This window comes from Takifugu rubripes, chromosome 1 (assembly GCF_901000725.2).
Source record: "Takifugu rubripes chromosome 1, fTakRub1.2, whole genome shotgun sequence".
Classification (NCBI taxonomy): Eukaryota; Metazoa; Chordata; class Actinopteri; order Tetraodontiformes; family Tetraodontidae; genus Takifugu; species Takifugu rubripes.
In genome coordinates, this window is record NC_042285.1 from 23728870 (window position 1) to 23744033 (window position 15164).

Sequence of the window (15164 nt, forward strand, 5' to 3'; positions counted from 1 at the left end):
GTTGCGTGCAGAGAGAAATCTTGTCCTGATTTACTTTTATATTCTGTGCCCTAAGGGAAGTGATGAAGTCACCAAGTCAAGTGTAAGAATACAAAGGTACACTTTCAAACTAGACAGATGTGCAGCAAGAAAAAGATGCTATTTCAGAGTTCGACAGTTCTATTCTTATCCAAACAGGCTGCTCATATCCAGAGAGGGAAAAGCAAGCTCGGTCTCTTCTGCAGTCTCCTCAATGGAACTTCAACTGTATGTTGACACGAACAAACCTGGTGAATTTTTTAATGCTCTGATGTAAGTGAGAACACATTTCATCTCCCTCCCCACCTACTATAGGTAAATAGTTTATGGGTGCATGTTCTAATGGCGATCAGTCTGCACACACATGGATTGTATGTATGTGTTTGTTAAATATGCAATATATGTGGCTTTCTATCAACTACTTGCTTTTGCACGGCAGGCTGTGTGTGAAACCGTTACATTAAGCCTCGCTGCAGCCAACACTTTCAACAGACACTCCCTGCTGTTTGAAGAAACTCTAAAGCTTCTGAACATTTACTGTATTTTCTTCTGGTGTAAGCGTCTTCATCTCATGGAAGCAATAAAAAAAAGTCACACAACTATGGACAAGCTTACATATCTCCTAATCCTAGATAAACACCAATTTAATATCAGGCTAAATGAAAAAGAATCTTCATGAGAATAGATCTTGCAGATGAAGAAACACCAGGCCTGGGCCTGTGTGCTGAGTTTATTTGGGTGAAGGTTGTTATTTTGATTGACAGAAGGCATCAATGTGACTGGAGATTGAGCTGGTGAATAGGATTTATTATGTTATGATCCCTTGACATGAACTACTGTAGCAGAGCGTCACCAGTTGTAAAACTTTCTTTAATGTTTTCCAGGATGGACTGTTTGGCAATGGAGGCTCAAAGGACAATCACCATGTCAACGGCGTGTAGTAATATGTCATTACTTGTCAATGACTTTGCTTATAATGTTCCTGGATCCTATATGTGTCCACAGAAAGTCTTTAAGAGATGGCAGTAGCCTGTGTGTTTGAACTCTCCTTCAACACTGTCCATTAAGACTTATTGTGGTTCTGCATACCCCTATAGAAAATGGGGGTCCATCTAGATATATGGAGAATGTCTACCTGTCTGTGTATACATATAGTATCAGATGTCCACTATGAATGAGCAAATATTAGCCCATGCACAAGTATCGTAATAAAATGCAAAAATAACTTTAAGTTGTCTTTGGTAAGAGCTTTTAGGTGCATAGGAAGTGACATGCTCAGGCAGGGCAAAGCTCTAAGCCGAAAAACAACACCACAAACACAAGTGTATAAAATGAAAAGAAATGTAACAATGTCATGTAAGGAGGAACACAATCTGCCAGCTGCTACAAGCTTAATGAGGAATAAATGTTCTCTTTGCTTTTCCCCTCAAGGGTGAAGAGAAGAGAACAAATGTCAGGGACCAGTCTCTACAAGTAAACTGTGGAGGCAAAACACTGGCAACTGTGATATAAGTGGAATATACACAGGTGGTGGTTGCATGCAGCCACATTTGAAATGATATAATCATATGTGGCTGCTCATTTAATGACAGCTGACCATTAACGTAAGGAAACCCTTCAGTGTAGAGAGAATGCTCCATATAACAGATTTAAATAGTAGATGTTTAGTAATTAGTGGATCCTGCCATCCATTTCATAATTTTCAAATCGGTCATTAGCTAAACCCATTAACTGGGATGTCTAATTAAAATTCATTAACATCTAAACATAGCACAAGATAGATTTAAAACTAATTACAACACAGACTAGAGTCGGTCCTGCTGCTGTTCCACAAAGATCATCTATAGGAAGGGGGTCTTTTGGAGGTTTTTATCATCTGCAGTGTTTAACAAATTATGCTCCCTTGAATCATGTTGGCAAATACAGCACTTCATGCTTATGCACTTTAATGCTGATTTATTTTAATCTGATTTTAGTAGTCCCTCCTGGGAATTTCAAAGTTGCAAAGATAAGTATGAAAGTTCAAATAAAATCCTTAAATTTTGTGTGTGATTTGTTTGAATCTGTGCAGTTGAATTTACAAGATTTAACATGGATGCAATTGTTTTATGTGTTATGCATTATTTGTTGTATAGTTCATATTGTGGTTGGTATCATTATTGTTGTAATTCTTATTATTTCATCTTCACACTACTTCTTTTGTATTCATTGAAAGTTGCAAGACTTCCTGCAAGGTGAGAGTGCTCTCAGACTATGTACGGGCAAGGTTACAGGTTTCTCTTTTCTGCTATATGGCTCATGCAAAAGATATTTAAGACTGCCAAATATGTACATTACAGCAAAGGTTGGAAATAAAAAATAGTCCTAGCTTGTCCTCTTAGACATACCATGTCAGCATCGATGGCCTCTGAGACTTGATCAAAGAGGAACACACATGTGGATCAGTTAATCCGATTAGCTGAAGCAAACCAACCCGCTGAGGAAGAAAATGTTCTATCTCCCAAGTGAATTCACTATTAATCCTAATTCACAATGCCTATGTTGCTTAAATCAATCTGTTGCAAACCCTTTGCCATATTTTTGTCAAATCTTTGTAAACTGATTTTCTAGGTTCTTTCCAAGACTTTCCTGTCTAAAGATAGGATAGCGTGTTTTGATAACTAATTCATCGTCCCTGTATACCTTGTAGAAGTCCTCCATTCCAGGTTAAAATTTGATGTGACAGGAAAAGGGAACAAGCACGGCACATCCACATTATCTCATAGGACCTCTGTATATAGTCCTTTCAGCTTCTTTACAAATACTTGATCTGCACTAACACTGCAGTTTGATCTGTGTTACTAATTCATGCCCATCACCACAAGGGATCGAAGAGGAAACAGGGATCATTTTTGTGGGCTTTCTCTCATTAAATATTGAGAAAGGAGGCCAACGAGTACATGCTTTTAACACCATTTGCAAATGTTCCGCCCGACCTAAGCTGACACTTGCTCCACTGGATCGGAGTTCCATTTTCATGACAGGGAATGAGATGGTGGAGAGAAATGCTGTGCCTGATGGATTCACTTTAACTCAAGCCTTATGTAAGGACACCACATGCACACATGCACGCACGCACACACAGACAGCAGTTAGGGCCTTCACTGCTTGGGCAATGCGTAACGACACAGGGAACATTTTCCTAAAATATTGATCAGCAAGGGTCAAACATTTTGTCACATACCGGCTATAAGTAGAGGACATCTCTTGTCCATCAGGTTTCCTCATGAGGAACTTTTAGCTCCATCATTTCACTTAACTACTCCAGTGTTGCACTTTGAGCTCAACGGAATCAGGAGCTGATGTTCCATGCGTACGTGAGAAAAGAGGTACATGCAAGAAATGAGGCTGAACGAGCTACTAAGTAGGTATGTCAACCATTTCCTGGAGAAAGCCTCCCACCATTAGGTCCCTTTTAGCAAATGATCACAAGCTACAGTACAAGATTACTTTGAAATGGTAAAGGTCTACTTTTGTAAGTTTGGTGTCTTTAAGTGGTGGTGCTTCAGTACTTCAGTGTTTGTTAGCACCCCTCAGTTATTTCACTTTAGTTATTTATTTAAATTTCATGGGAACGATTTCCTATAATTATAGTGCTCCTGAATATATTCTTACTGCTTTAGATGTGTCTTTACTTCTATATAATGATGATGATGATGATGATGATGATGATATACGCTAATCTTTGCCAAACTAAAACTGCCCATCCTCTTTATCTCATGCTTGTGATGAATGCAAATGTTTCAATTAATTGTTAAACCAGTTTATTGAGTTATTATTTCACTTTTCATATATACTCATGCATTTCATTAATCAATGTAAAAAAAAAACAATTATAACAACCATGACCCTTGTTTTGCTTTTTTCATGGTCCATTCTTCATAATGGCTACAGCTTTGATCAGCAATCTACCCCAAACAAGCTAAATTAGAGCATAACAATGATTAAAAACCTCTGAAACAGTACAGTTACTTATTTTCTAATGGTTCACTTTCATCTTGCATATTCCGTGTTGCTATTTTATGTCCCATTTTCCCTCCATCCCCTTGTCTGACCCATGAGAGACAACAACAAATAGAACTGGAGAAGTTATTACTAAAAAGTAAAACTGTATAATGTTAATTCAGTTATTAAAAAGAATAGAATGCAGCCTTTTACTGATTTACAGTAAACTTTCCACTTATCTCCTGGTATGAACTACAGAATCTTCGCCATCAAATTCTCATCCCGGCGTGACCTCTGTGGTGGTCATTAGTAAAACTGCTCTCAGCTGTATATGTTGCCTTGATCGAGACTTGAAAAGAGCTGCCCTCCCTGTCCTTCACAAATACCCCATCTTGAGATTTGTGAACAAAGTTTTGTCATTCTTAGCATTTTTGGTTGGCAACCAGCCCCTTAAGCAATGTTTTTGATACCAGCTCTTCGCATGTAAGACTTAAAAGTCTCAACAGTTGAGAAAGAACGGAGACCATTAAGATCTGATGCAGCTAAAACAGCAACAGGATGGCATAAATGCCTCTCCAAGTCCTTCATTTGCAAATGATTAACGTAATCACATTGCTTCACCCCATGTGGGCTGACCTCACGAAGTTTAATTAAATGGAATATGAAATCCAATTCCAAACACGTTTGGGCACAGTGTGAAAAATTAATAGAGCTGAATGTGATAGCACTCTGAGCCTTTTGACGCAGATTCAAGTGTGTTCTGAAATCAACAGAACACACTGAAACTGCTCCAAATGAAACTTCAAGCAACACCTGGAGCATCCCGCAGGGTACTTAGGAGCGTTTATGGATCAAATTTTCCAAGACAAAAAACAGGCAAGAAGGGGGCGAAGGTTATATCACATATGTTACAATCAGAATTGTCTCTAGATGAGGCATTCTAAAAACTTCCTTTTAACAGGAAAAAACCTTGAGCAGGACCAGGCTCATATAGAAGGACCCTCCTGCTGGTGGCTGACTGGCTGAAGCAGGAGAAGAGGAGATATGGACAGAAAGAGGAGAGGAACAGACGCAGGAAATGGAAATACCAACTTCATTCTGAAACAATATTTAAATTTTGTAGAAAATAATTGTCAGTGAACAGTTTGAGCATGTTCAAAAGGCAGCATTTTTAAGGATGTGGGTGTGTGATATTTAGTATGGGTAAATTGCACGTCTGCAAGGCGCCATCAACAATCATAACCAATTCCGTAATTCCGTTGATGTGGTTATAACACATCAGTCAGTGTCGGACTGCGCTGTCTTTGCTAAATAACTTGATGCAGTTTAACTGCATACAATTCCCTCTCATATTATTTCATATTGTTATCTGAGAGGTAAAATTAGGAAGCAACATATGGAAACAATGTTGTCAACTAGCCATAGGAGTCCATTAGTTAGGGGTTAATCAGTCACAAGTTCTTCACTCAGAGGCACGCAAAAATATGTGTCCTTAGGCCACTGCTGGTTCTTGACAGAGTTCACTGCACATTTTGTCTCTGCACAGACCTGCTGGGCTGAGCTCACCCTTCATTCCTTGCATTCTTTCCTCAGTTCCCTCTTGTCCATCCCTTCTTTTTCCCTGCCATGATCCCGAGGGGCAAACCCCATCTGCAGACTGTGGTGGGCAGATATGCCAGGTGCCACACGGGCTCAGTCTAATTCACTCTGAGCAGCCTAAGCGGGCGCTTGACATGTCAGCGTTTATCCCAGAATATTTGAAACCTGTGCACAAATGCACAGACACCATCCACAAGCTCACTGCATTCACATTAGTAATTGTTCATTTTCCATCACTGAGCAATAGCTGTTTTAGTTGATTAATTGTAATAAACAGTTTATTACACTGGAAGGAATGCTGCTTAAAGTATTCACCTTCTGGTTCAAACAGGTGTAGTTACAGTGAAAAATGCAAGTTTCACCCCCCAGCCATGCAACCTGTATTTAATCTCCCCCATCCTTCCAGGTGAACTCGGTTTCGTTGACCTCTAATGCAAACAGACAGGACACCTTCGCTGCCTCGTTGATGTGACAGACATAAGCGATCAGGTGCAGATTACGCCGAGGATGATGAAGAGCGGATTTCAACTTGTCAGGTGGGGAGTGCCAAGCTATCATTGCAACCGCAATGTTCAAACCTGCCTCCCGCTGAAGGCATTTACGTGAGCACGCGTGTGCGGCATCTGCACATATGCAGACACGCAATCTTCCCAACAGCTTACTCCCGCAGGGACCACCCAGTGTGGAAAAGTGGAGTCTTAATTATTTAATTAAGTAATTATTAATGGTGATAATCTGAGAGTACACTAAATATGGCGAGGCGTGTTTATGACTCTGTTGGAAAAGGCTAAGGGCTTTTTGGTTCTGGCGAGCTTTTCTCAGTAGGAGTTTCTTGAAATCTTGTGAAAATGTTCACATGGACTCACTGATGAATAAACTAACATCAACATCACATGTGCTGGTGTTATAGAGATTTACTGTCATTCTTTTTTCTTTTTTTTTTTAAACAGTGTTTCAGGCAAAAGGACCAGCTCCATAAATGTGGACTTGCTGCTTTCATCATAATCCTGATCAAGAGAAGCATTGTAAAAAACCCACAATCAATTCACCACAAAAGTGTGGCTATTTGAGGCTAAAGCTGATACAGCTCAACACAAACTGTGACCACAGAATTCTGACAGTCATCGAGCTGTTTTAAAGGACAATCAATTTAGAAAATAACACACCAACACCAATGTCTTGCTCTCAATATCAAGTTGGTTTTTTTTTACAAAGGTTTTCACTGATTTATTGTGCAACCGCTGCACGTTCACTATGTGTTTGGAGAACATCATCCAGTTTAAAATTAGATCATGACATAAGTCTAAGTGATCTAAGTCACTGTGAGTTAGGTCACTGTGAGTAACACCCCCATTCAAACAACCTGTGCATGAATGATGACATAATATTTGGCCATGTGGCATCTCTACCTGCAACAGCTGTCGTAGGACGTAAGGGTGCATTCCTGTTAGTATGAGGCAAACAGTGCATGTGCGTGTCACAGCCTGAGGATATTTGCATTTATTTGGTGTTGGGTGTATTTCCACATGGTTGCTTGTCTGTGAAGAACAAAGTAAGCGATTGAACTCAAACGGGGAAAATTTAAGAGAGTTGGGAGGACCCTTCCCAATGTGACGGCAGTAGCCTTCATCTCACCTGGGAAAACCACACAAAGGATCAAAAGGGATACCTCGATGACATACGAACGACGGGGAATTCCACCCTTATACGTGCACGCCTGCAGTCATCTATATAGAAAGAGAGGGTCTAGCCATGAAAGCACTTTTATTACTGTGAAAGACAATGGACACACAGGTACCAACTGTTTTCCTCCAGATTACGATGGGAGGTTTCCAAACTGAAAAGTCACATTTCGACACTGTCACAGGTTTCATTCTGGGCTGGTTCCATCGTCGCTCCTCTCTTTGTTTTGTCTGTGCATTGATGTTGATCCTCTCTTTTTGTCCGAGTCCACAATGGTCAGCTGTTGTCATTGTTTCGTAATCAGGCTGTGCAGCAACTTCTAGTGTTGAGCATCTGCACGACGGCGTGACCAGGGCCCTTTGAAACCAATATGCTGGAGCTCAGCAGCTGTGCACGTGTCAGGTTTGAAGTATATTAAGGGCCCCTGCAACAAAAAAGCTGCAGTTATATGTTGGTGGTAGAAGTCTGAGCCTCACTGTTATGCTCGAAGTAGTTTGCTCTCCTTTCTAAGGAGTTTACATAATGGAAGGAGAAAACGGCAAGAGGGTCCTTATTAAGCATGACTGTCAAGTCTTTTGATGCTCTCAACTCATGCTGAAGTGATTTGACCTTGCTCTGGCAGTGTCCTTCTGAGGAAGGCTGAGGTTTCCAGCTCAACCACCTTTTTGATGTTGCAATTTTCTAATCGTGTATTCAAAACTGTAAAGATTTGCGAATTGAGTCCAACTCAGGAATTCTCAACATGCTGAAGCAGATATTGTAAAATATTCCACTAAGCCGACACCAGATGGACTACCATTGCTTCCAAAGCCACTTGTAATATAACCTTTAAGATTTACGTAGTTTATGTTCATATTTATAGTGATATAATTCAAAATTAAGCAGCATGGTGAATGGTCAGCTGATCCATCCGTGCATCCATCCATCCATCTTTCCACTCGATAATGGCATCCAGTGTATTGCAGGCCTCTAATCTGTGGGCCCGAGCAGCTGCTGCCTTGTGGCTGACAGGCTGCAGGGCTCTTATTATTGTACACCCATGTATGCAACTCACACACACGCAGGAGCACGCGTGCACACACAAACACACATATACAAACGTCCTCTAATGTGGTGGGCCAGCTGCCACTGCCGTGCCTTCCCCTCATGTGCCCCAAACGCCGCTGCATCGCCTGGTACCGGTGCGGCACCGTCAGTCTCGTGGGACTTTTCCAGTAAAGGATCAAGAAATGAGAGAAGATAAAGGGATGAGGATGAGAAAGAAGAAAAGTGCATTTAAAGTGGGGAAGGTGGGGAATGAGAGAAGATGTGGGAAAATAAGAGACAGCAGAGGTACAAACATAGACTGCTGCAGTGGCACATGAAGGAGAACCACTCACCTGCAGAAAGTATGGCAACATTTCAAGCCAATTTTAAGAATTTGTACAAAAATGTACCATTATGAATTATCCAAGTTTATATGATACTGCACCACATGTGAAAATTGCTCCACTTGATTAAGTGTTCTTTTTCCGCTGATTAGCCTCATTTAAAACTGTTCCAGTCCAGATTTTCTATAACCTTTGCAAACAACGCTGTAATGCCTGATGACATATTCTGGATAATCTAAACAACCGTTAAATCATTACCCTTCAATTATAATCATGCTAACTAAATGAGCATGGAGGAACTTGGACGGGAATCTCCATGTAGGTTTTCAGTGGGTCCGACCCTTCAGGCCCGCCTCTGGGCAGCACAGTCCTGCTAGCAGGCTGCAGGCTGCACATCTGCTGGTGAGGTCAATGATCTCTTCCCATTGCAGTAACATGAGCATGATGGATGCTTTGGCCACAGAGGTTTTTCTTTGTGGTTTCCTCTTCCATGGGGCTCAGGTCCAGAGTCACTCCGTCCACCTCCTTCTTCTCTGATCTTTACTTCCAGGGATCCTCCTGCGCGGTGTTTGAAGTAGGAGAGCCGTGATAAGTTCCCTGGAGTGAACCTGTTGTCAATTTTAAACAACTTTAAAATAAGATCAAAATCTCAATTTCCATAATAATGAGATCATAAACAGGCCACATCAAGATGTGACATGCAAATGGGTTAGGATTGGAACAAAGTCAAGGTCATTTAAAGAACTTGTTAAAAAGTTCAGAAGTTGACCTGTTATTTTCAATCATTTAACAGAATGGTACATGCTAATGACTGACTTATTTCATTCTTATGATCAAAATAGGTTTATTGTGCTAGTAGGGAAATTTTGCCATTGGGTTTCTGTGTACCTGGAGGGAGGCGTGACTGTAACAGCGTTATACACAGCATTGTTATTAAAATGAACTGAACAATGGACGATTTTATCATTTGCTGTTTCGTGAGGGTTGGCACTATTAACTGATGAATAATCACGTTTAAGCTTGCAAACTGTTTGTTCCGCTTCAAAACAAACTATTTTCTCAAACACCTTAAACATATTTAAATAAACTGAATAATGAGCCACTCTATTGTGCTTACCTGTCACACACATACACACACACACACAAGCCCCCCAAAGCATTATTTGACTCTGTAGCAGTTGAAGCTCTTTGCATCGCAAACAAAACACTGACATGTACTTTTCATTTTTATTTTATAGCTACAGTGCAGTTGGCAGTTTCAGCTTATTCTTCTGTCATAGATGTTTTGTAATACTAATATGATCACAGACGATCATGATACAGCAGCCAATTACAATAACAACACATCTGAAGCTAAATTGGGCTTCATGTGAATGTCTCGTTTTCAAACTTATACACGCTGTATTTCAATTGAAAATGTTTCCTTCCTATTTTAAAGCATTCACTTTACCTGATGAAACATTAAGTAAATTAAATCAACACCCATGAGTTAAGTAGAATTATATATTGAAAACAACAGCAACAAACAACAACCAGCTCCCAAACCTTGATGTTAAAACATTACACAAGATCCAAAATGAGTCACAGGCTTCTGTCTGGTGGCTCGCCACATGAACTGTGTGATTCAATAAGCCTGTGTGCCAAGATGAGACCGTATTTCCTAAATATAGGTGCCGCACGACCAGATTAAAAAACTTGAGTAAACCCTTGTGAGAAGCAAGCGTGCTTCACAATGGCCACTTTTCTTTATTTTCAAAGCTGATTGCCTGACGAATTTACGACGTGTCGTCATTTCGACCCCTAAGATGTATGAAAGGGCCATAAATTTGTCCTGCATGTGGGATCTAGCCTTTGATTCTGGGAGCAGACAAAGTAATTACTTGGGAGTCATGAGATGAAGAAGTTCATGCTGACCAGCTTTATTTTAGGGGGGCCAGTTGAGGGATGGGACAGCACACTGTAGCAAAATAACAGGGTGAGGTCAAGTCCCAGACCAGGTGAATGACTGGTTGTCACTCATGGGAATCGAGAGAAACTTCACTCACACACACACACACACACACACACACACACACGCACACACACACCCACACACACACACACACACACACAGAGTACAAGACACATGTGCCTGCAGGCTTGAGATCACTTCAACTCTCATAGTCATAACACACTCAGAGAAAATGACCAAATCTGTATAGTTATGTTAATTGGGTCATTTTCCAAAACTACCTGCTGGGTAAAGATAACAGATTATGTATTTTTTCACGGACCAAATTCCAATTTTTCTGAGGTTGGTTTTCTGAATCTCAGCTCCAATGAGCGCTATGTTTATATCCCAGAGTGTGACACTAATGTTCGCAATACACATGCTCAAGGGTAAACTATTCCAGTGTTTCCAGTAAAAGCCCCACAGCTGCTCTCTGGCATCCAGCACATGTTACAGACCTTTTGCTTATTTGAAAATATTACAGGAACAAGTGTCCTGACTTACGGTAAGTGTTTATTTGCCTGTGTTGAGTCACCGGTCGCAGAGAGAGGTCAAATGTCAGATGGGGTCCCGCTCGCTTTGGGGGGAGGAAAAGCTGCGTTAACAAGCTTCTTGTGTGGCTCCTGAGATTGTGCAGGGAGTGAGGGACATTAAAGAAATTCAGGATTCACATTGAACCCTTATCATCGGGGTATTTAGCAGCCCCTCGCTCACAGGCTGAAGCTGGATGTAATGACACAATTGTATCCAGATGATTGTGACAGAAAGGAGAATCCCGGCATTTTCTCACAGGAACGTTCGGCTTGTTTTTACAAATCAACTCATGGAATTGACGCGTGATTTTATGGTTTCTGTAAATAATAGTTGGAGATTAGGTGCTCTTACTAGAGATTGCAATGAAATATTTAACTGTGTTGCATTTGATTGTTTTAACGTCACTGTGGTGTAATTTTCCTTTATTCCTCATGAGATTCGGCCTGACCCTCTCCTTGACCTCAGCCAACTCGTTGAACTTGTCAAACATACTCACATATTATCATATCATGACACAAAGTGGTTTGATTGCCTAAATTAGGCTTTCACAGTTGATAAACCCATTGAAACTGCCCAGACCACTTGACAAGTAATCTCCTCAATGGAAGACATAATGGCATAATCATGATATTTTCTTAAATTAGATTCTCAATTTACAAATTAGGGGTCACTGAATCAGACCATCTTATTTAAAGAGCTTTGGAGGAGACTCAATTCTCAATTTTGCAGTTGCATTTCAATGCCTCAGAGTGTTTTTAACACGTTAAATTGGGGCCACGCGTAGCCATAGTGACCATACAAGCAGAGCAAATGTGATCCTTTGTTGTGTTGTATGAGCACATGTGGTATCGTAGGGAGGTTTTATCGAGCGCGGTAGAGCCCAGGCTGCAGGGTGAGAGGCTGACAGTGTTGTCAGTGTTTCCATGAAGTTAAAGAGCTACTTCACTTCATGCTAACGTTCAGCTACAATCAGCACAGTGTGGATTCGTTCCTGGGAAGCTGCCAGCCGACAGAGACCACTCAGTATATTTAGAAGCAGACATAATAGAATTTAAAATGACACACAGGAGAATGGACTGTAAAACACTACATTAGGGATGTTTAGCAAATTCTATCTATCATGTGAATGGGTTTGAACTGTCCTATTAAACTCAGATCGTATTGTAGTATGCAATTCATTAAAGTATTTAAAATATTTTGGACTGACTAATAAAGCTCAGACAAAGTTATTTATAGTGTATTAAATCACTGGAATACATCACAGGGTATATTTAATTTAAAACAGGGCTACAACCATGATGGTTTCAAAATATTTACATCTTCCCGGGAGAGCACCTGTATGTTTTTGGCCTCTGTCAAGGCAGAATTAACACCACGTCACCTTCAACAGCAAATTTATTGCTTTAATTACAGACAGCAAGAATTAATAACCACTCTAAGAGGTTTGACCCCTGCAGGTCCGTCACAGGGTCAAGGAGGATCACAAACACTTTTCACAAAATGAGCTCGGGGCCTGGGAAACTAATGCACAGCCTTGGAGCTTTCAGTCCCAAATGTGAGAAAAATCATTGCGAGGGCTGACAAAAGCTAAACAAAATGTTAAACTAAAATAAATGCTAGCCTTCGGTCACAGTAAGTGTTGGAGGACATTTATCTTTGTTAACAGCCTGTGGGGGCCCATCATTTTAGTGAATTTGACTAATAGAGCAACAATTCTGGTCATTATGGGTAAGACTGTAGTTTATGGAAATTTGCTTTTCACGGTTTATTGTTTTTTCCCTCTATTATTTCTGAAAAAGATGAGTGAGAAGATCTGACCAGCGCCGCATTCCCAACCTGGGCTAAGAAACCTCTCCACAATATTTGTGTTTCCACTGACAGAATCACAGCGTGCTGGGTGCACCCTGGCATGCAACGCCGCACTGCACGGAGAATACACAAGAGCCGACTTTCTATTCAAGCTACAATCTGCACTTATATCATACCAGGCAGGACGTTCCCACACAAGTGGAGTTTCAAAATGGCACATGTGGTAGGTACAAAAAATGAAAAGACAGGATCTTCTATTAACATATTTACTTGTGGTGGGGAAAAAAAACAGCTCCTCGGAAACGTTAAGCGTTGTTTGAAAATTTGGTGCACAAGTCATATAATATGTCAGCGTACAACTCATATAAAGATATTTTCACCAAGTACACTTCACCTGCAAAAAATGCAACCGACATCAAACAACTTTATTTCTGTAAAGATAAGAGACGAATTTCACTCCAAAAATGTACCTAATCACAGCATCACTTTTAAGCACAACAATACGTGTCAATGCAAATCGAATATTTTTTTCCCAGTCAACCCTTCCCTAACATGAAAGTGGATAAACTCCCTCTTTCTTTCTTAAACTGCTTCCTCCACTCTACAGGATAAGTAGGGTGGAGCAAGTTACCCTGATGTGGTTGCCTCTGTGTTACTTCAACACATGCTTCTGGGGGCTTGAGGCTCCACACATCAGTGGAGATGTCTGGGAACGTCCTGTGCGTGTGTGTGTGTGTGTGTGTGTGTGTGTGTGTGTGTGTGTGTGTGTGTGTGAGAGAGAGAGAGATAGTCCGATCTGGCCATATGATTCATTATGTATTTGTGTCTGTGCCCTGGGAATATTCCCTCCAGGGACTAGAACCAGCCGCATGGTTTACTCTTGGTGCATTCATTGTTTTTCCTGATGAAAAGTTTATTTGCACTTTATTGTCCAATTTATCTACTGATAAAATGGATAAGGAAAGTTTCCCCGGATTACATCCCTTAGATCCGATGCTTTTTTCGGTCACTGTCTCGCCATGTTACAACAGCTTAATTAAAGTGCAGCTTGTGCTCATTGTGACAGAGGTGGGGATGTCAGTCTGTGCTGTAAACTCCAAATGTCTGTCTGTCTTAACCAAGCACACAGGTTATTGATTTGTTTCCATCTTTTAAAGTTGTTGTCATTCTGCACGTTGTTTGTGCAACCCATCACACAATCATCAAGTTGAAGGAGTAGAAATGATTCCAAAAATAGTGTAAAAATGTCCTATTATAGAGTATTCGGCCCCATAGAGCTGAGAGGGGAGTAATTGGGCATCAAACGCCAGTCACTCAAGATGTAAGGTGACGTTCAACGCTATCATTCCTGCGGTGACTAATACACTCCTCATTAGATCTTGGTGTTTTAGGTTTGCATGTTCCTGCACTGTTTGGAAGGACGTTAAGGAGGCCTGACAGCCTGATGTGCAGAAAATAAATTGAAGTTACTGCAGAGAGCACGCTCTAATGAGAAACTTCACTGCAGTAGCCAAGCCAATATAGTTGGTTGGGATAATGTGCCATTTCCAAAATAACTTTGTTAAGTTTCTTGGGATCATATATCTGATTCACAACACACAACTCTGTAAATTGCGGCTGTGACACATGTCGAGGTTCTCCGCGCGGTCCCACGAGTGGTTCCGTGAGCGGTTCCCGTGGCGTTTGCTCTTCCAAGCAGCTGCAAAGAATTGTGGGCCAGTCCTCCGCTGACCTGACTGTTCTGCTTCCAGGAGTCGACCAACCCAGCCAAACAGAGTTCAGATTTTTTTTTTCTTCTGCTGGGATCTCGGGCTTCTGGGATCAAACATTGCTGCTAACAGGAGGCCCCAGCAGGCGGGCAGCGGTCACCACAGCACCGGCCCCTGGGCCAGAGGGAAACACCCTCCCTGTGGCTTCCCTCTCTTGACAAATATTAAAGACCTGGCTTTCGTCTGGCCGTTTTTGTTCTTTATTTGTGCACCGTTTTGTGCTGATAAGTAAAATACAATTTTTTTAAAAAATAAAAGAATCTCATCCTCCATTAGTTGTGTTCTAACAAACGCAACATGTACGCCTGAATGCTTTGGTAGTTCATTGTCTGTCAAGTTCATAATCTCACTGCAGAGGTTTCCAACAGCTCCTATGAGTTCCTCTTTTATGGAGTTGCATCTGCAAAA